This window comes from Artemia franciscana, chromosome 12 (assembly GCF_032884065.1).
Source record: "Artemia franciscana chromosome 12, ASM3288406v1, whole genome shotgun sequence".
NCBI lineage: Eukaryota > Metazoa > Arthropoda > Branchiopoda > Anostraca > Artemiidae > Artemia > Artemia franciscana.
Genome location: NC_088874.1, coordinates 21,727,018 through 21,747,274, shown reverse-complemented (window position 1 = coordinate 21,747,274; position 20,257 = coordinate 21,727,018). Strand labels below are relative to the sequence as shown.

The following is a 20,257-nucleotide window of genomic DNA, read 5'->3' as shown; positions in this document are numbered from 1 at the left end:
AACGAGCCTGCCAAACTAGCGTTCCTCGAGAAGTGAAATTTCGTGTCTTTTGCTTAAGGAAAAAGTTTCCAAATTACCATTTAAATTCTCAAGTGGCTTTATGAAAAAAATAATTTGAATTATTTTATAAGTTTTTTAATGCTTTATTAAGATGTTGGTTTTAATGCGTGACCAATCGAGAGCATTTAGTTGCACTAGGTTTTTCTGCGCTAATCTGTGTTTTTTATTGTTAATTTTAGCGGTGTCGTAACTAGAATGACTACGATTCGATTTTTTTGGTAATTTGCAAGCAATCAAATATATTTTTTCGGGATTTTTCGTTATATTTTCTTATTTCCGCCAATAAGAAATTTCACAAAAATTTAAGCATATCTAAATAACGGAGATTCAATTTGCTCAGCACCGTTATTTAGATATGCTTAAACTTTTGTGAAATTTCTTATTGGCAGAAATAAGGAAATACAACGAAAATTCCCGAAAAAATATATTTGATTGCTTGCAAATTACCAAAAAACCCGAACCGTAGTCATTCTAGTTACGACACCGCTAAAATTAATAATAAAAAACAGAATAGCGCAGAAAAACCCAGTGCAACTAAGTGCTCTCGACTGGTCACGCATTAAAACCAACAACTTATTAAAGCATCAAAAAACTTATAAAATAATTCAAATTCTTTTTTTCATAAAGCTACTTGAGAATTTAAATGGTAATTTGGAAAATTTTTTCCTTAGGCAAAAGACACGAAATTTCACTTCTCGAGGAACGCTAGTTTGGCAGGCTCGTTTTACTTCCACTTCTTTCCATTTATTGCCTCTAACTGTAGTTCGTACTTTTTATGCGTAGTACCTAAGGAAAGCAAACCTTCTTTGAGTTTAGTTCATTTAAAAGAGTAGAACAAAGCATTAAAATGATTATCCGGAAAAAAAAACGTATTTTAAGCGCAATGCAACTTATTCACATTTGTAAGATATTTTATCTCCGAACCTTAATTTTTTGAATAGTTTTAACAAAATTAATCTATAATTGATAAACGAAAATTTACCGGTTTTGTGAGTTCAGGGTGCTAGAACAGGTTTAAAATTGATGTTAGGAAGATTAAGTCGCTATGACTAGGAATTAGGGAAGATGAAAAGATGATGCTGGGAAACGAAAAAATATATCAACTGGACACCTCCACTACCTTGGCAGTATTATTTTTAAAGATAGTGGGAGCAGTGAAGATCTTAAATCTAGAATAGTCAAGGCTCAGGGTATTTTTTCACTGTTGAAAAAAATTTGACCAAGAATAAAATACTGGAAGTTACAGTGACGGCAGTGGTTAAATGTGGTTTTGAAACCGCTCCAAAAAATGAACGAAGATTTGCTAGATGTTTTCTAAAGAAATCACCTGCAGATTGTTTTGGGTATCCAACTGACTGACCGTATTTCAAACAGTAGGCTGTATGAAAAGTGTGATTCAATCCCGCTTACTAGGGTTATAATGAAGAAAAAATTTGAGATGGCTAAGGCACGTTCCACATATCTTCATTGCTGAAGATAGTCCCTTTCAGCTAACCACCTTGGGCTAAACGGAAAACTTGTTATCCACGGCGAAGGTAAGAAGATGTAAAGAAAGAATCAAGGGAAGAGGGAACTTAATGAGAGAGGGGCTTTGAAGAGATCAAAATGTAGGAGTAGCGTGAGTTGCTGTGTTGCCCTTAGGCGGGTTGGTGCTGCGGTGAGTTTTGAGTTACAGTAGTAGTAGAACTTGACCAACAAGATGACGAATTCCACGTAGTTTTGCAAATTAGGTGAAAACACGAATGAGGAACATACATTTTGCAATCATAGATAGAGTCCTTTGAATTTTTGCTGGGTTGAACACGGAGACCCAAAAAACGATTTTTCGCTACCGCTTAAACGTGCTTCAACTAAAAGCCTGAAACAGCACTTGGAACAGAGATAAGTAAAAAATTTGGCTCATTCATTGATAGCACCTAGCAAAATTTCTGCGGAGGTGCAGTAAGTTTTATCTCAGCTTGGTAATACGGGACCAAGAGTTCGAACCCCATAGTAGGAATACACTAAGAAGTGTCGTTAATCTGATCCAATGACAATCCCTGATAAAAGCGTTCATACAATTTATCGGCAACGGTGGTACGCAAAACTTTAGAAAACCAGGTAAAGGTCAAATTTTGCTATTACATATAAATCACTTTGTTCTGTGATTTAATGCAGTATTAAGGTATGAAAATGTTCCTTAGGAATATATGCCTCTAAGTTAAATTGTGATTCTTTAGGCCAGGGAAGAATTACTAGGCTATACTAAAATTCGGGCTTTACTGGTCAAGTCTTATGCCTTTTATAGAGCAGAAATATGATAAAAAAAAATTCAACTTTAGATTCTTCATTTAATGCTCTTGGTTCTTAGGTAAAATTCTAGTTAATTGACGTCTTGCTATCTTGGAAAGGGTTTAGGTTAGGAAAATGAAACTTTCAGGGATAGGTCTACAGGCTAAAGTGAGGAAAGATTTTTTGATAACCGTTTTTAGACTTTCTAGCACTACATTAAGTGATAAATCAGCATACATTGTCGCAAGATCGAAAGACTCAATTCTTTTAGCTGAAACCATTGTTAAAGAGTCTATCACCTGCAGTGAATTATTAACACTCCAGTATGGATTAAAATTCGAAAATTTTTTAATACCAGAACAATAGGTTTTAAGTTTATTTATAATTCCCTTTAAAATTAAAGAGAGGTCAGAAGCAGCAATGCGAGTTGGACATCTAGCTGCTCCAGCAATAAACAGTGGTTTAGGGGGATTCTTATAAAATTTTACAGTCCAATATAGGAAAGGAAACTTTTTATCATTGTCATTAATTCTAATATTAAATTTTTAAAAAGCATTTCTTCAGTTTTTTTCAATTAAACTCTCATCCTCTAAATTCACCTTTTCGTAAACATTAGTCTTGCATAACCCCCTCGTTAAGACATCAAAATACAGCTTCTGACAAATTATGGCAAAATTGTTATTAGGCTTATGCACCGGCAAAATTACAAATTCATTCTGTAGATTAGCAATTGCTTGTTTTATCCTAACATTATAAAATAATGATTTAGTGTTACTGTTTTTTAAGTTAGCATATATTTTATTTCGTACTAATAATTAAATTCTTCCAACTTTGAAAACTCTCTTTATTTTTATTTTCTTTCTTACACCACTTATCAATAAATAAATCAAAATCATTTTCCAAGTTATCAAGAATACTCGATGGTTTCAAATGATGAGAAAGACGGAAATTAGCCCCTTTATTCATTATAATTTGAAGATCATATTGTTTTATTATTGATATATATATATATATATATATATATTATTTTATTATTGATATATATATTTTATTATTGATATAATATACATATATATATATATATATATATATATATATATATATATATATATATATATATATATATATATATATATATATATATATATATATATATATATATATATATATATATATATATGATATATATATATATATATATATATATATATATATATATATATATATATATATATATATATATATATATATATATATATATATGCACATAATTTCAAAATTTCATTTCATAATTTCCTAATAACAAGAAGGGGAAAATTAAAATCACACACTTCTTTAGGCTGTCGAAACCATATTTCAAGATCGTTCTTTTACAACGGGGATGAAAAACTTAAAATTTAAACTTATTTTTACTGTCGAAAACTTGTTTTCGAGTCTTGCTAAGGCAAAGAGACAAATAAATTGATGTTTTTACTTTTTGGCTGTCTTAAAATTTTAGTTTGCATTTTTTGCGAAGCGGGGTGGTTTTTACAACATTGTAGTTTCTAAGGGAATTTTTTTATAATAGAAAGTAAATGTATGAGAAGTGCAAACACATTATTAATTTATGTTTTGAATTTCACTGAGTGAAATCCAAAATGGTGGCCACTTACAGCTTATTTTCATCAAGTTAAAGCTCTGCATAATATGGCACATCACCTGCTCTGTTCATCCTAAAACATTTAAAGAAAGGCTAAGTTCTTTAGAAATATCTGAACTTTAGTAAAGACTCGTCTAAGTGTACACTGAAAACTAAGTATATAAGTCTAAATACTCCTACAAATGTTTGAGTAATCGTTTAAGAAAACTAGATTTTCGAAAAATTGTATATAAAGGAAGGCAAATAATTATGTGTTTTTTTTTTAACCGGTACAGATGGGTCTCTGACTTTTCAGTTTGAATCAGTGGAATGGCATCGATTCTTTCAAACGTTTACTAATGAAATGTTGAAAAAAGTGAAAATTTACATTACTTGAGCTGACCACGGAAATGAAATGCAACTACAATATTATTTCAGAGTTTCTCACCTTCTCAATACAAATCAGTCACAAAATATAATTATGTTTTGTATAGGGGTTGCATATATTTGTTCAAAAAATTGTGTAAACTTCCATATATACCGCTGAGGAATTTTATACTTATCTCGATACATGCTATCCAGTCATATTTTTATGATTGGTACTTTATAAATCAAAATTTCGGAAAACCGAAAAAAGATTTTTCGCAACCGCTTAAGCGTGCTTCAAACTAAATGCCTGAAACAGCACTTGGAACAAGGGTAGGTTCAAATCTGGCTCATTCATCGATAATACCTAACAAAACTTCTCCGGTGGCGCATTGAGTTATATCTCAGCTTGGTAGTACGGGACCAAGGTTTCGAACCCCGTACTAGCAATATACTGCAGGGCCATCGCCAGGACCTCAATAGACAAGAAGCGTCGTTAGTCTCATCCAATGACAATCTCGGACAAACCGCTCATGATTTACTGGCAACGGTGGTGACCGAAACTTTAGAAAACTAGGTAAAAGTCAAATTTTGGTTCTCACATGTAATTCAATTTGATCTGATTCGCTTTATTCTGTGATTTAATGCAGTATTGTGTTCAGGTCTTTCTCTCTTGTTGTCTATAAAACATCAAGCAAAATTTATGTAATACAGACGTAAAACTGAAAATTTTTTAATGGTAACAATCAATTTAGTGCTTTTTCTCGTTTATCCTCCGTCCCTCAGGCTTTTAGCACGCATTAACGTCATCACACATAGCCAAAAGGCACCTGGATAGCCAATCCCTGTTTTTAACATTGTAAGATACTGCACACAGACATCTGTATTATAATTTTTTTTGTCTGTGGTTACAATAAGCATCAAACGTTTTACGTAGTGGCAGCTACTCTTAACATTTTACCCTTTGTATTTAGTTGAATTTATTTAACTTGTGTCACTCTGTAGAGTCACTTAAAGACTTGGGTAATTTCAATTACGAAATTTGGATCTTATATTTCTCTGTTTTCTTTCTTATGTTAGTTTTCTTAGATGATGGTTCTGTTTTTATGGCACTTGGTATTAACCAAGTGACATATAGCAATCGCCAATTCTGTCGGTCGGTCTGTCTGTCGGTCTGTCGGTCTGTCTGTCGGTCCCGGTTTTGCAACTTTAGGACGATGAAATTTGGCAAGCGTATCAGGGACCGGACCAGATTAAATTAGAAATAGTCGTTTTCCCGACTTAACCATCTGGGGGGAGTGGGGGGCCGGTTAATTCGGAAAAAATAGAAAAAATGAAGTATTTTTAACTTATGAGCGGGTGATTGGATCTTAATGAAATTTGATATTTGGAATGATATTGTGTCTCAGAGCTCTTATTTTAAATCCCGACCGCATCTGATGACATTGGGGGGAGTTGGAGGGGGGAAACCTAAAATCTTGGAAAACACTTAGAGTGGAGGGATCGGGATGAAACTTGATGGGAAAAATAAGCGCAAGTCCCAGATACATGATTGATAAAATCGGAACTGATTCGCTCTCTTTGGGGTAGTTGGGGTGGGGGAGTAATTCTTAAAAATAAGAAAAAATGAGGTATTTTCAACTTACGAACGGTTGATCGGATCTCTATGAAATTTGATGTTTAGAAGGATATCTTGTCTTAGAGCTTATTTTAAATCCCAAGATCTGGTGACGGGGCGGGGAGTTGGGAGGGGGAAACCTAAAACTTGGAAAACACTTAGAGTGGAGGGATCGGGATGAAACATGGTGGGAAAAATAAACACAAGTCCTAGATAGATGATTGACATAAACGGAAGGGATCCTCTCTCTTTGGGGTAGTTGGGGGGGGGGGGGGGTATTTCTGAAAAATAAGAAAAAATGAGGTATTTTTAACTTACGAACGGGTGATCGGATCTCAATGAAATTTGATATTTAGAAGGATATCGTGGCTCAGAGCTCTTATTTTAAACCCGACCGGATCTGGTGACATTGGTGGGGGGGAGTTGGGAGGGGGAAACCTAAAACATGGAAAACACTTAGAGTGGAGGTATCGGGATGAAACTTGATGGGAAAAAACACGAGTCCTAGATACATGATTGACATAACCAGAACGGATCCACTCTCTTTGGGGTAGTTGGGGGGGGGGGGGTTAATTCTGGAAAATTAGAAAAAATGAGGTATTTTTAACTTGCGAACGGGTGATTGGATCTCCATGAAATTTGATATTTAGAAGGATATCGTGTCTCAATCTTATTTTAAATCCTGACCGGATCTGGTGACATAGGGGGAAGTTTGGGGTGGGGAAACCTGAAATGATGGAAAATGCTTAGATTGGAGGGATTGGGATGAAACTTGGTTGGAAAAATAAGCAGAAGTCATGCATAAGTGATTTACATAATTGGAACGGATCCGCTCAATTGGGAGGGGGGGGGTAATTCTGAAAAATAAGAAAAATTGACGTATTTTTAACTTACGAAGGAGTGATCGGATCTACATGAAACTTCATATTTAGAAGGACCTCGTAACTCAGATATCTTATTTTAAATCTCAACCGGATCAAGTGTAATTGGGGGGGGGGGCAGTTGGGGGGACTGGAAATCTTAGAAAATACTTAAAGCGGTGAGATCAGGATGAAACTGGATGGGAAGAATAGAAACCTGTCTAAGATACGTGACTGATATAACTGGACCGGATCTGCTCTCTTTGGTGGAATTGGGGGAGGGTAATTTTGAAAATTGAGGTATTTGTAACTTACGAAAGGGTGACCAGTTCTTAATGAAATGTGATATTTAGAAGGATCTTGTGCTTTAAAGTTCTAATTTCAAATTCCGACCAGATCCTGTGACATTCGGGGGAGTTGGAGGGGGAAACCGAAATTCTTGGAAAACATGAAAATTGGGGTATTTTTATCTTACGAATAGATGATCGGATCGTAATGAAATTTGATTTTTAGAATCAATTCATATCTCAGAGCTCTTATTTCAAATCCCGGCCAGATCTTTTTACATTGGGTGGAGTTGGAGGGGGAAATCTTGGAAAAACACTTGGAGTGGAGGAATCAGGATGAAGCTTGGTGGATAGAATAAACAAATGTCCTTGATACATGATTGACAGAATCGTACTGGATTCACTCTCTTTGGGGGAGTTGGGGGGAGGGCTTCAGTGATTTGGCAAGTTCGGTGCTTCTGGACGTGCTAGGTCGATAAAAATTGGTAGGCTTGTCAGGGAGCTGCACAATTTGACTTGATAAGGTCTTTTTCCCAGATTCGACCATCTGGGGGGCAAAAGGGAGAGGAAAAATTAGAAAAAAATAGGTATTTATAACTTACGAGTGGGTGATCGGATTTTAATGAATTTTGATATTTAGAAGGACTTTGTGACTCATAGCTCTTATTTTAAATCTTGATCGGAATTAAGCCTCTTATTTTCTTTTTAAATCAATCTATTGATTCATAGAATTTTGTTAGAGCTCATACCATATGATCTCTTGGCTCTTAGCTCTTCTCGCCTCGTCACAAGTGCCATATGAGCTCTTAGCTCTTGTTCATTTTCAATCATCTTTCTATAGTAACAAATAAGCAAGCTTTCGGCGTTTAGGTCTTTTCAGAACTATTGCGGGAACTACAGCTGAGTAGACTGAAGGCGAGCTCTAATTCAACTCTGCGTTGAGACAAGAGTAGAAAGAATAAGGAAGTCCAACGTTGTTTCAATAAATGGTTACTTTCGCAAAAATGTGAGGTGAGCATGCACTTAACACTGACCCTCGTAAAAATGGGTCCCTTGTCAACAAGCTTGATTTATAATAGACGCTATCTAACCCAAGCAAATAATGTAATTGTTACTGTATTAGTAAAAGAAGGAGAAGACAACTTAGATTACGTGATTTTCATATATTATAATTGGGTGTGTTCCAGGGACTTACTGCAGTAACCCAATGGTTACTATTTCCGTTCCTAGCGGGAAAATGGTTACTGCCCAACCCGCTGGGAACGAGAATAGTTACTGCCGGCAGTAACCGCAGTAAGTGATTTTCTTACCGTGCTCAAAAGAATGGTTAGCGCAGTAAAGGCCTTTTTTCGCGTCAACCAAAGAGACTGTTTGAGCTCAACCACTCGGTGTGGTTGAGCTCAACCGCTGTTTTTGCGTGAAACAGTGACAAACCAGGTTGTCATGAAAAGTGATTTTGCGTGAAACAATTGACTGGTTGAACTCTAATTTAACCAGAACTGTCATTGTTTTTAACCGTAGGGTTCTACCATTCATAATTGTTGGTTGACCTTTTCAGGCGTAGATTTCGAAAAGAAGAATTCGTAGGCTATAAATAAGTCTATATAAAATAAGAATTATAAGCTGACAAATAGAATTCTAGCCACGCAAAAGTAAGGTTTAATTTTGTTTTTTTTCGTATTAGGGATATTTGGATAAATGTTGGGTTATATCCTGCAATTTGATTCACATAGGCCTTAAGACAGGAAGTCAAGAGTTTGAATATGCTTCTGAAAACTTATGTAGATACTTGGAAATCTTTGTTTCATCCTTTTGATGCCCTAGGCTTGACCTTAGCTTGGTAATTTGGCTTCAGAGATAAAACCTTGATGAAGCAAGACCCTAGTGGTTATAAAGCATTGTTAATCCAATTACTATTCTTACTAGATGCTTCAAGATGTGTTGCATCTTTGTCAGAACTCTTTACATTTCAGCCTTACCCTATAGGGCCATGGATAAATTTTCAGGTCAAACTCTAGTTTGGCTACTGTTTGCTATCTTAGAAATGGGTTAAGTCAGGAAAATAGAACTTCCAGTAATGAATCCAAAGCAAAAAATACGTAAAATTCTAGTTTAGCTAATTTTCATTATCTTGGAAAGGGAATAGGTTACAAGAATGAAACTCAGTAGTTAATCCAGGGTCAAAAACACTCTGGGAAGGTACTGCCAGGCTTCTATGTCAACCCTTTTCTGATTTCTAAGTCTTAGATAATTGCTTACTCAAAAGGTCTATACCTATACTATTGAAATTTTGACAAAACAAGATTTACTTTAATTTTTAATTATCAGTTTCTTTTACTCTGGCTTTAGCTCTTAAAATGCAATTCCTTTTATTTGAGTAGCATTTTAAGCCATATCAATATTTCTTTTTCAAGATTTAGGAAATGTCTTTGCATATCTTTAAAACCTTATAAAGTGGATTGAGGAAAGCTGTGAAACAGTTTCTTTGTACTCCATGTAAGCAGACCTTCCCAGAACATACTTTAGCCTTTAGACCCATCCCTGAAAGTTTTTTTTTCAATCTCACTCCCTGGTGCTCTTTTACACATTGTATAAATTGTGAAGAAATGCCTGCCCCCTTGCTAAAAGTCTTAGAAGTATCTTATATCAAAATACACCTGATACAGTTTAATTTTTTAGAGATGACACAGAATAGCATTAAAGCTGAGTATTTGCTTTGCAAGAAATGTGTCCCTTCTGTTGTAAAGCATTTTGGATAGACACTAATCTAACCATGGACATATTGCTGTTGCAGATGGTTTTGCTTAAAATGGTTTGGAAAACAAATAGCAAATGTAAATTTGCTTTTTTATCATTATTTAAGACTAGAATATCACAAAGCTATGCAATCACATTGCTTGTTGTATCTTAAGTAAATACAATCCCTGATGGAGTTTTGTTGATACCTGTCTTAAAATTAATTTGTCTAAATAAAATATATTGTTTATGGGACAGTAGAGAAAAGCAACAACCATGAATTGAGTTTTTTTCAATATTTCTTTTTTCAAATAATAGTTCTCTGGTCACATTTGTGTTCCTTGCTAAGTTGTTGGCACTCTGGTTTGGGAATCCTTTGTCCAAGGGGTACAGGTTTAATTCCTGGCATTGCTAGTGTATTTGGTTTTTACCAGCTAAGTATTCACCATGCTAGTTTGCATCTTAAGTAAAGCAATCCCTGCTGGAGCTTTGTTGACACCTGCCTTACAATAACTTGTCTAAGTAAAATACAATGTGTATTGAAGATTAGTGAAAATGGCTGTAAATCCATCTTGTTTTTTTTCAATATTTTTTTTTTAATAGTTGTTCTACTCTGGTTGTAATAATGTTTTTGGCTAAGTGGAAAGCACTCTTAGTAAGAAATCCTTTGTCCATGGGGTACAGGTTTGATTCCTAGTATTGCCTGTTTATTTGTTTTAAATGGGGGTCAGTGATGTTAGACAGATCTAAACCAGCTCTAAATAGGCAAATGGAGAAATATGCAAAAGGTAAGCAGGGAGGGTGTACAAAAGCACAAGATTTCTGGCCCCCAGCCCTTAATTGCAATTCTTGGCCAAAGGGTCACAAAGTGGAAATTAGCACTGCCAGTTTAGACCTTGATGTGTCAGTGCTGCCATACTTACTTACTTGCATATTGGTGTTGAGTTTGCCCACATTTTATCTTCATTACTATCTAAAATCATTTAGACATTCAGCAAACTGTCTCAAACCACAATTAGTATTGAATAGTTTTTGGGCCTTACTGACTTTCCCTTTATAGCAAAGGTTTATTGTTGTGTATAATGTAGATATTTTAAAGTAATCAATCATTAAGAAGTCCCGTTTAGTTTTATCAAGTTTTTGAGTAATAAACCTTTTTAATTACCTTAAAATATTTATTCAGGTCCTTTACTATTGGCTGCCCTTTATATTACAATAATGATTGAAAGATATTGTGGCAACTAAAAATTTGGATAATCCAACGTATTTTACCATCTTAAGGTTGTTTACAAAGGTGTATGAAATATTTAAGTACTGACTTAGCTACAGAAAACTTCTAGATATAATAAAATGTAAGCAAGATGGCTCTTACTTTGACCATATCTATGGAAGCACTAATGAGAAAGTGGGTTATTTGATGCATTTGTAGGATTGAGTGAGATGAGAAATGAAGTGTAGAGTGCTTGATGAGAGATGGCTGGTGAATGTGATGAGGGATGAATGTTTTGCAAGATTTTAAAATTTTGGACAATTTCTCATGTTGACAGTAGAGTGCAGAAGCAAAATTTGGTAATTTTTTTTCTTTGTTTCTGTTTGACAATGTTGAATATTCTAAAGTGAAGTTTCTTTTTTGTTTGGAATTGTGATGGCCCTAGGGCTTTAGTGCAATACAAATTACTAATGTTTATTCACTTTCTATAAACAAACACAAGGTCTATGTCTCCTAGCTTTAACAAAGTCAAATGTAATTTTAAGACCAGGGATTTCAAAGTAGGTCAAATGAACTTCTGGTAAGAATGAGCAATTTATGAAACATCTAGATTTAAAAAAAGTCTTTTAGACAACAAAGAAGACAATTGAATAAAGAAAAGTACCTTATATCATAATTGTTGTGCACCCTTAAGATAGAAATGAACAAAGCTTCAATTAAGATTCTGTTTTGTTTAAACAGACAGAAGGGACAAACCTCCAAGCTTTGACAAATACAATCTCACTTTGTGGCTACTATCTTTTCAAAGGGGACTTTCTTTGGATTTTTTCTATCCAACTAAAACTGAAAAGGACAGCATGATATACAAGTGACTTTCCAATTACCCTCAATAGCAAGAGAAAATCATTAAGTTAGGCTATGCTTTATCTCAATCCCCCTCCCAATGTACAGAAATATGGCTCAAATTTCATATTTTCAATGCATTAAACCTCCTGTCACCTGTTTTTCTAGTTATTGTTTGTCACATTTGTTTAATTTACAGCTACATGGGATGAAGTTAGAGAGACAGATTGACAAAACAAATGGAAAATAGGAAATTTCAGCAATACATTTTTATATTGGGAGGATTGAGGGGTAAAGTAGAGCAAAGTTGAATATAAAATGTGTTACCAGCTATTATTCTAAAAATTATGAAGCATGAATTTTTTTTTATTATGTTTCTTTCTCTTCAGGTCTTTCTCTAGGGCTTTACCAAATCAAACATTCTATGCCCCAAAAAATTAGCAACAAGGTATAGTCTATATACAAAGGCTTATGTTATTTAACTATGAATATGGAATTTATATGGCAATCAGGAACTGGATACAGGCTAAAGCAAGTAAAAAAGAAAGAAAAAACTTCCCTAGTTAGCTCAGGAGACTTTTAATAGATTACTCTTCAGATAATTGCCTATGATACATAATTTAAATATTTACCCCTGTACGTAGGGCGTTAAAACAATCTATCACAATGTAAGATACAGTATATTTAGATATGATGCTGATTTACAAATTCCAGGATTCTTTGTTGTAGTTTTCATAATTTTGTTGATAAAGTTTTATATATTCATCATATTTTATTTTATGTCATTAACATTAGTCAAACTAAACTTCTCAATAGAACTTGAATGTGGTGGCTATAATGCACAAGTACTGCAAAAATCTTACAACACATTATGTGTTATGGTAACTGTTCAGTGAGAAAAAAACTATTTTCCTAGTTTAGCTTAATTTGTTATATTTTTGTGCTTATCAGAAATATTTTGTTAATTTTAGGCAGCTGTCCCCCCAAAAAAAATTCTTAAACATTTGCTGGTTTATACTTAACTAGTATTCTACTGAAAACAAAAATTAATATATATTTTGTATTGAAGAAATATAAAGTCCTTTGGATTTTTTTTTATTAAGATTAAGCAGTTTGCTACTTTCTTTTGTTAGGCTAATCCTGTAATAGTGCTTTGTTGTGAAGAGCCAAAATTTGTAGGGATTGCAAAGGCTAGCCTGAACAATATGTTATTACAAATTATTAGGTTAAACTTCTGTTTGGTAAAATTCTATTTTAGATAAATTTGTATTATCTTGAAAAAGGTTTAGGTTAGGAAAATGAAACTTTTAGGGATGGGTCTAGAGACTAAACTATATCATGGGAAAGTATTTTGGAGCATCTAACTCTACTCTTTCTCTCTCTTAAAAACGTTTGCCTTAAATTACCTTAAATCACATTGTCTAATGAAATAAGGATTAAATCCTGTAGAATTGCTGGTTAGTGATGATGACAGTTGGAAATCTCAATATTTGGTCCACACCCTTAAAAATGCTTGTGTTATAAAAGTGAAACCCTTGCAAAATAAATCTTCTACTTAAATGACAAGAAAAAAGCGTTTTTAGTGTCATAACTTTGCTCAATTTCAATTTATGAAGTTTCCAAGATTTGGAAACTTTCAGGATATACATTTCCCTATATTTAAATACGAAACACTGATATGGCTTAAAATTCTACTCAAATAACAAGAATTGCATTTTCAGAGCTAAAAGCAGAGAAACAGAAACTGCTTTCTGAAAATTAAGGTAAGATGTTGTTTTACCAAAATTTTAATAGTTACAGACCAGTCCAGTATGCAAAATTCCAAGATTTAGAAACAGAAGAGGGTTATCACATAAGCTTAGCAATAGCTTCTCAGAGTATGTTTTTAGCTATGGATTAATCACTGAAAGTTTCATTCACCTAACATAACCCCAATCAAAGATAGCAAAAAGTAGCTAAACTGGAATTTGACTGGAAATTTAATCTATAGTCTGGTAGGCTAGTAGAATTCCAAATCAAAACAAAAAGAAGTCAAACTAGAATTTTATCCTCTGTTTAGGGTAGCTCAACAAAGCTAAAGTCTTATCATTTAGGACTTTTTTATAGATAATTTTGCTTTTACAGTATGAATACAACATTTTCCAATATATTACCTGAACAATTTAACCCAAGATTCCACTAATTCAGACCCTTCCTATCTCTTCAAATATACCAGAGAGTATGCTAGATCATTTTTCAATTCTCTCTGACCTCAAACTAATGTGAAATATGTCAAATCCGGAGGAAATTAGCCAGTGCTAAATCATTTAATTATAATAGAATGACACTCTTAACACTATACGGATGTTTTATGTTTGAAATTTTTTGCCCAAACCGACAAGTAAAAAGTGTTTTCGCGAACCAGTTTTGTTTGAGCTCAACCATATGTAATTTTTTCCGTTTTTGCGTTAAACATACAAGCTGGTTAAACCAAAGCTGTCATTAGTTAAACCAGCTGGTTGACGCGAAAAAAGGCCTTAAGTACATAATCCACCCTTTTCAACAAAAATCTCATTCAACAAATATGGGCAAGAATGAAGTAATGGAATATCAAGTTATTTGCTTGGAAGAAGGTGGGACAGTGATTTTGCAAAAGAAAGAGGGATCTGAGCCAGGTTAGTAAAACACCATATTTTGGGATCAGCATTAAAGGACACCCTAAGTAGTAGGCTATCTATTAGCAAGTAGGTTAAATGAATGAAAAACTTATTATTTAATTTAAAGATTTCCATGTTTTCTGGCATATCCAGGCATAATTATTACCTTAAGTTGTCATTTGGAATCATTCTAAGGATTGACTTCTTCCAGGTAACATTGAGGCTCCATTAAATTGCCACATGGTAGCATTTTAAGTGTTAACTCCTTTTAGGCTCTGTAAACAGGCCTAGGTGAAGTATTACAGATAAGTTGAGGATTTATTTGCTGCCAAATCATTATTCTGAAACTGTCTTTAATCCTATTGAAGAAGTAGGCTAGGGTAGACTATTCAGAGTCTATTCCAAAGGCTGGTAATTTTATCCAGTAAAATTCTAGTTGATTGACTTCTTGCTATCACTGAAAGGGGCTAGGTTAGGAAAATGAAACTTTCAGGGATGGGTCTACAGGCTAAAATATGTCCTGGGAAGATGTTTCAAAGTACACATCTCTACTCATTCTTGCTCTAGAGGGCCCTGATCTTTGATGACCTTCAAAAATATATATAGCTGAAGTTACATGTTTCCCATTGATTCTGCCAATCTATCCCTCAACCTTTAACTCCCTGTTAATTGAAGCAACTGTAACAAAGCAAGAATGGGGGAAAAGGTAACAGGTGACAGAATATATTGGAACTACATAATTTTGGCTATAAATTTGCACATTAGGCAGGTTGGAGGTAAATTATAGTATAGAGATGCATGCTTTTCCCTTTGGAATGTAGGCTAAGTAGAAGGTCACTTGTACCTGATGCTGTCTGTGTTGTTTTTAGTTGGACGGGAAACATCCAAAGAAAGTTTCCTTTGAAAAGGAAAGGTGAGAATGCCCAAAAGTGAGATTGAATTTGTCAAAGCTTGGAGGTTTGCCCCTTCAGTCTGTTTAAATGAAAATGGATTCATAATTGAAGCTTTGTTCATTTCAATCTTAAGGGTGACCTATATTTGTGACAATTCATTAAATGGTTGTAAAGGGGTACTTTTGTTTATTCATTTGTCTTCTTGGTTTTCTTACAGTTTTTTTAATCTTTAAATTGATATCCATTTCTTACAAATTTTATTGATACCAGAGGTTCATTTGCAAGTTTTCACCTACTTTGTAATCCCTGGTCTCACAATTACATTTAAATTTACTGAAGCTAGGAAACAGAGCTACTATCTATTTAAAGAAAATCAATGGATATAAGTAGGTTTTATTGTATTTAAGCCCTAGGGCCATGGCAATTAAAGACAAATTAAAGAAGATTAACTTTAAAATACTGGACATTAAATAAGCATGATAGTCACAAAAAAAACAAATAACAAAATTATACTTCTGTGTTCAGTTGCCAACCTGAGCAACAGTCATAAATTTTTTAAATCTTGCAGAACATTCACCCCAATAACATTCACAAGCTATCTCTCATGACCCACACTCTTGTCCATACATCCATATTTCAGGGAAATAGAAGGACCATCATACTGGTATTCTTCATTTTTACTTATATTTAATGGTTTGAAAGAAAGTTTCTATGGCTAAGTCACTAGGCCAGTAAAGGACCTGGTGGTCCTTTAGCCAGGTAGTGCAATAGGAAGCTAGGGACCAGCCAGCCTATGCTCTTGCATGCCCTTCCTTCTTACTGTCCCTAGATTTCCATCTGTACTCATTTAAAATTAGGCCAATTCTAGCTGAGGTTAGTCATATCACCAACCCCTATCCAAAACAAAATAAACTGACAATGTCAGGAATTAAACCTGTACCCCTTGGACAAAGCATTCCAGCCCAGAGCGCTTACCACTTAGCAAGGAACACAAATTTGACCAGAGAACAATAATTATTTAAAAAAAAGTAGAATATTGAAAAAAAAACTTGCTATAGTTGTCCCATTACTATCCTGTAAATGCTCTAGGCCCATTTTATTTAGACAAATCAATTTAAGACAGGTATCAACAAAACTCCATCAGGGATTGTATATGCTTAAGATACAATCAAGCTATTTGAATGCTTAGTTTTGTGATATTCTAGTCTTGCAATAATAAAAAAAAAGAGAAAAAGTATATGATCTATTTATTTTTCACCAGCTCATTTGAGCAAAATCATTTGTGACAGCCAAATGCCCATGGTTGGCTTAGAAGCTCTCTAAATTTTCTGAAACAAAAGGAATAAAAAAATTATAATAATCAGCATTAAACTGTCCCTTAAATTTAAACACGTGCATTTAATTCGAAAATGACGCTACTGCTAGTCAGCTTACTGTGCCGTTCCCACTGGCTCTACTGCAGTTGGAAATGGGCAGTTACCGCGCAGTAACTGCAGTTACTGAAAAACCGTCAGCTGGAACACACCCATTATTACGTGATTTATTGCGTTAATTGATTAAAAAGGTATGCTCATTATTATTCAGACTAATTTTGGTTTGCTATAGGCCTATTTTAATCAGTGAAATTGTATTCTAGGTTAAAAGTCTGACCTTTGATAATCTGTGTGTAATGAAACTGCAAAGTAGGCTAGGCCTAGAACTTCTGTTCAAATGAGGCACAAGAAGGGCTTTGAGTCTCATAACCACTAAATCCCAAAATATAAGGTGTTAAATATCTGTAAATATATTTTTTTTTAAATATAGGGAATAACCCTTAATTGCCTATTGGTAACTGAAAATTCTAGGCCTCTGGAATAGGTTTAGCAGGAATTATGATAAAATTCTAGTTGATTGAATTCTTGATATCTCGGAAAAGGTTTAGGTTAGGAAAATGAGACTTTCAGGGATGGGTCTACAGGCTAAAGTATGTCCTGGGAAGGTATTTTGGTAAATTTATAGCAAACAGTAGGCATATTACTGGCTTTCATATAAAGTGAATATACCACTCAATGCCTTTTTAATGCTCTTTACAAATATAATAATTGCTAATACCAGAAATTCAGATTTGAGCAATTTTGACCTCTTAAAAATTACCTAAATATGGGGTATACAAAAGCTTAAAACATTGGTCTCACACTTTAAAACATTGGACTCAAACTTACCATTTCATTTGAAATCCATTTTTATTAATGTTTTATTATCCACAAGCACTCATTTTCCATAATTAAATTGGATAAATGAATTTTATCAATGTTATGGTGTTTTTCAATTAAATTTCAATTAAAGCATGTGTTTTTGGTCATTTTTTACAAAATAATAGGCTATTTGAAATTGTAAATCTGTAATAGTTTAGAAACAAATTTGGGCTATATATTTGCATATCAGGGGGGTGGGGATAAAGCATAGCATATATTAAATATGTAAACTAACCATTGCTGTATTTAATATAGTTAAATTTATAGCCAAGAGTATAACTACTACTACTAATAACTCACTGCAGCACCAAGCTGCCTAAGGCCAACACAGCTACACACGCTCATCCTCCAACCTAATCTATTTAAAGCCTCCCTCTTTACACCCTCCCAGGAAGTTCCCATTTCCTTCAAATCTTTATTTATGACATCCTCCCAACCAAGACAAAGACAACCTGCTTTCCGTGTAGCCCCTAATGGTTGGCCAAAAAGGACAATCTTTGGTAGGATCTTTCTTTCATTATAGCCCCAGAAAGTGGGATAGAACCACACTTTTCATACAACCTACTGTTTGAAATACAGTCAGTCAGCTGGGTACTCAGAACAATCTGTAGGCAATTTCTCTGCATTCATAATAGCTGGCTTTCATATTTTGGACCAAAAACACATGCTTTTATTTAAAATAAAAGTATAACTGGCATTTGTAATAGCTGGCTTTCATATTTTGGACCAAAAACACATGCTTTTATTTAAAATTTGATGTCAAGGAAGAAGAAAATGCTATAACATTGATATAATTTATTTATCCAATTTAATTGTGGAAAATCACTGCTTGTGGATAATATAACATTAAAAAAATAGATTTATAATGAAATGGTAAGTTTGAGTCCAATGTTTTAAAGTGTGAGACCAATGTTTTAAGCCTTTTTTATACCCCATATTTAGGTAATTTTTAAGAGGTCAAAAAGTGCTCAAATCTGAATTTCTGGTAGAAGCAATTATTATATTTGTAAAGAGCATTAAAAAAGGCATTGAGTAGTATATTCACTTTATACAAAAGCCAGTAATACTGTTTGCTATAAATTAACCAGTATTTTGAAGTACCTACCTCCACTCCTTCTCCCTCTAGAGGGCCCTGACCTTTGATGACCTTTAAAAATATGTGTGTTATAAAAGTGAAACCTTGCAAAATAGATCTTCTGCTTAACTGAAGTACAACAAAACTGTTTTCAGCTTCTTAACTTTCCTCAATCCCATTTATAAGGTTTTAAAGATATGCAAATACATTTCCTAAATTTTGAAAAACAAACATTGATATGGCTCGAAATTCTACTCAAATAACAGGAATTGCATTTTCAGAACTAAAGGCAAAGAAAAAGGAACTAGTAACTAAAAATTAAGGTAAAATTTTGTTTTGTCAAAATTTCAATAGGAATAGACCTGTCGTGTAGGCAAATTACATAAATGAATATTACATAAACCCTGGTTTTAAACTACTTGAGCTCAAAAACAAGAAAAAATAAACTATTGACTATTCAAAAACAGCCAGATTGTTCATCCTGTTTATTCATCTTTAGAGTTTCAAAGGAATGTGAAGGAAGATTTGTTTAGTAAGGAAGAATTAGCGACAGTACTAGAAGGATTAAAAAATAATAAGGCCCCAGGTGCTGATAGTATGATTAATGAGTTCCTTAAATATGGTGGCTCTGAGGTTAGGAATAAGCTACTGAAGATTATGAACATGATTTTTGAAAAAGGGGAAGTACCCAATGATTTTAGGAAAACCTTAATTAAACCACTGTATAAGAAAGGTGACAAGAGTGAATGTCGGAATTATCGAGGCATTAGTCTGGTCTCTGTAGGTAGCAAATTACTGTGTAATATGATGCTTTTTAGACTGAGACATGCTGTAGATAAAGTTTTAAGGGAAGAACAATGCGGTTTTAGAAAAGGTAGAGGATGTGTCAACCATGTTTTCACTCTTAGGTTAATAATTGAGAAGTCCCTACATTGTCAAACACCTTTGGTCCTTAGTTTTATCGATTATGAGCAAGCTTTCGATTCTGTTGATAGAACAGCGTTAACAAAGGTCTTATCATTATATGGTATTCCAGAAAAATACATTAAAGTGATCTGCGCTATGCACGAGAATAATACTGCTGTGGTTAAGGTAGGAAATGAGGTTAGCAACTGGTTTTGTATTAAATCAGGAGTTAAGCAGGGTTGTGTTCTATCCCCCTTTATATGGATCATTTTGATGGACTTTGTCTTAAGGAGCACAGGAAAGGGAATTGGAGACCATGGAATCAAATGGGGAGGAAGAACGCTCCTGGACTTAGATTATGCTGATGATTTAAGCATATTAGATGAAAGTGTGAGCAAAATGAATGAATTTTTAGAGGTTTTATGAGTTCAGGGTGCTAAAATAGGCTTGAAAATTAATGTTAAGAAGACTAAGTCACTAAGGTTAGGAATAAGTGAAGATGAACAGGTGACCTTAGGTAACGAAAAGATTGATCAGGTTGGGAGCTTCAGTTACCTTGGTAGTATTATTAGTAAAGTTGGTGGGAGCAGTGAAGATGTTAAAAGTAGAATAGCTAAAGCTCAGGGTGTTTTTTCACAGTTAAA

General features: G+C 34.0%; 1 protein-coding gene across 3 annotated transcripts in view; it reads left to right on the top strand.

The window, feature by feature from the left end:
- The first annotated feature begins 8,158 nt into the window (after positions 1-8,158).
- Positions 8,159-20,257, top strand: part of LOC136033848 (heat shock factor protein-like) — a 78,315-nt gene continuing 66,216 nt past the window's right edge. For all 3 annotated transcript variants that reach the window (XM_065714805.1, XM_065714804.1, XM_065714803.1), the window contains exons 1-2: positions 8,159-8,246; positions 16,926-16,962. The gene's annotated coding sequence lies outside the window, so the exon portion shown is untranslated. The remainder of the gene's footprint in view (positions 8,247-16,925; positions 16,963-20,257) is intronic.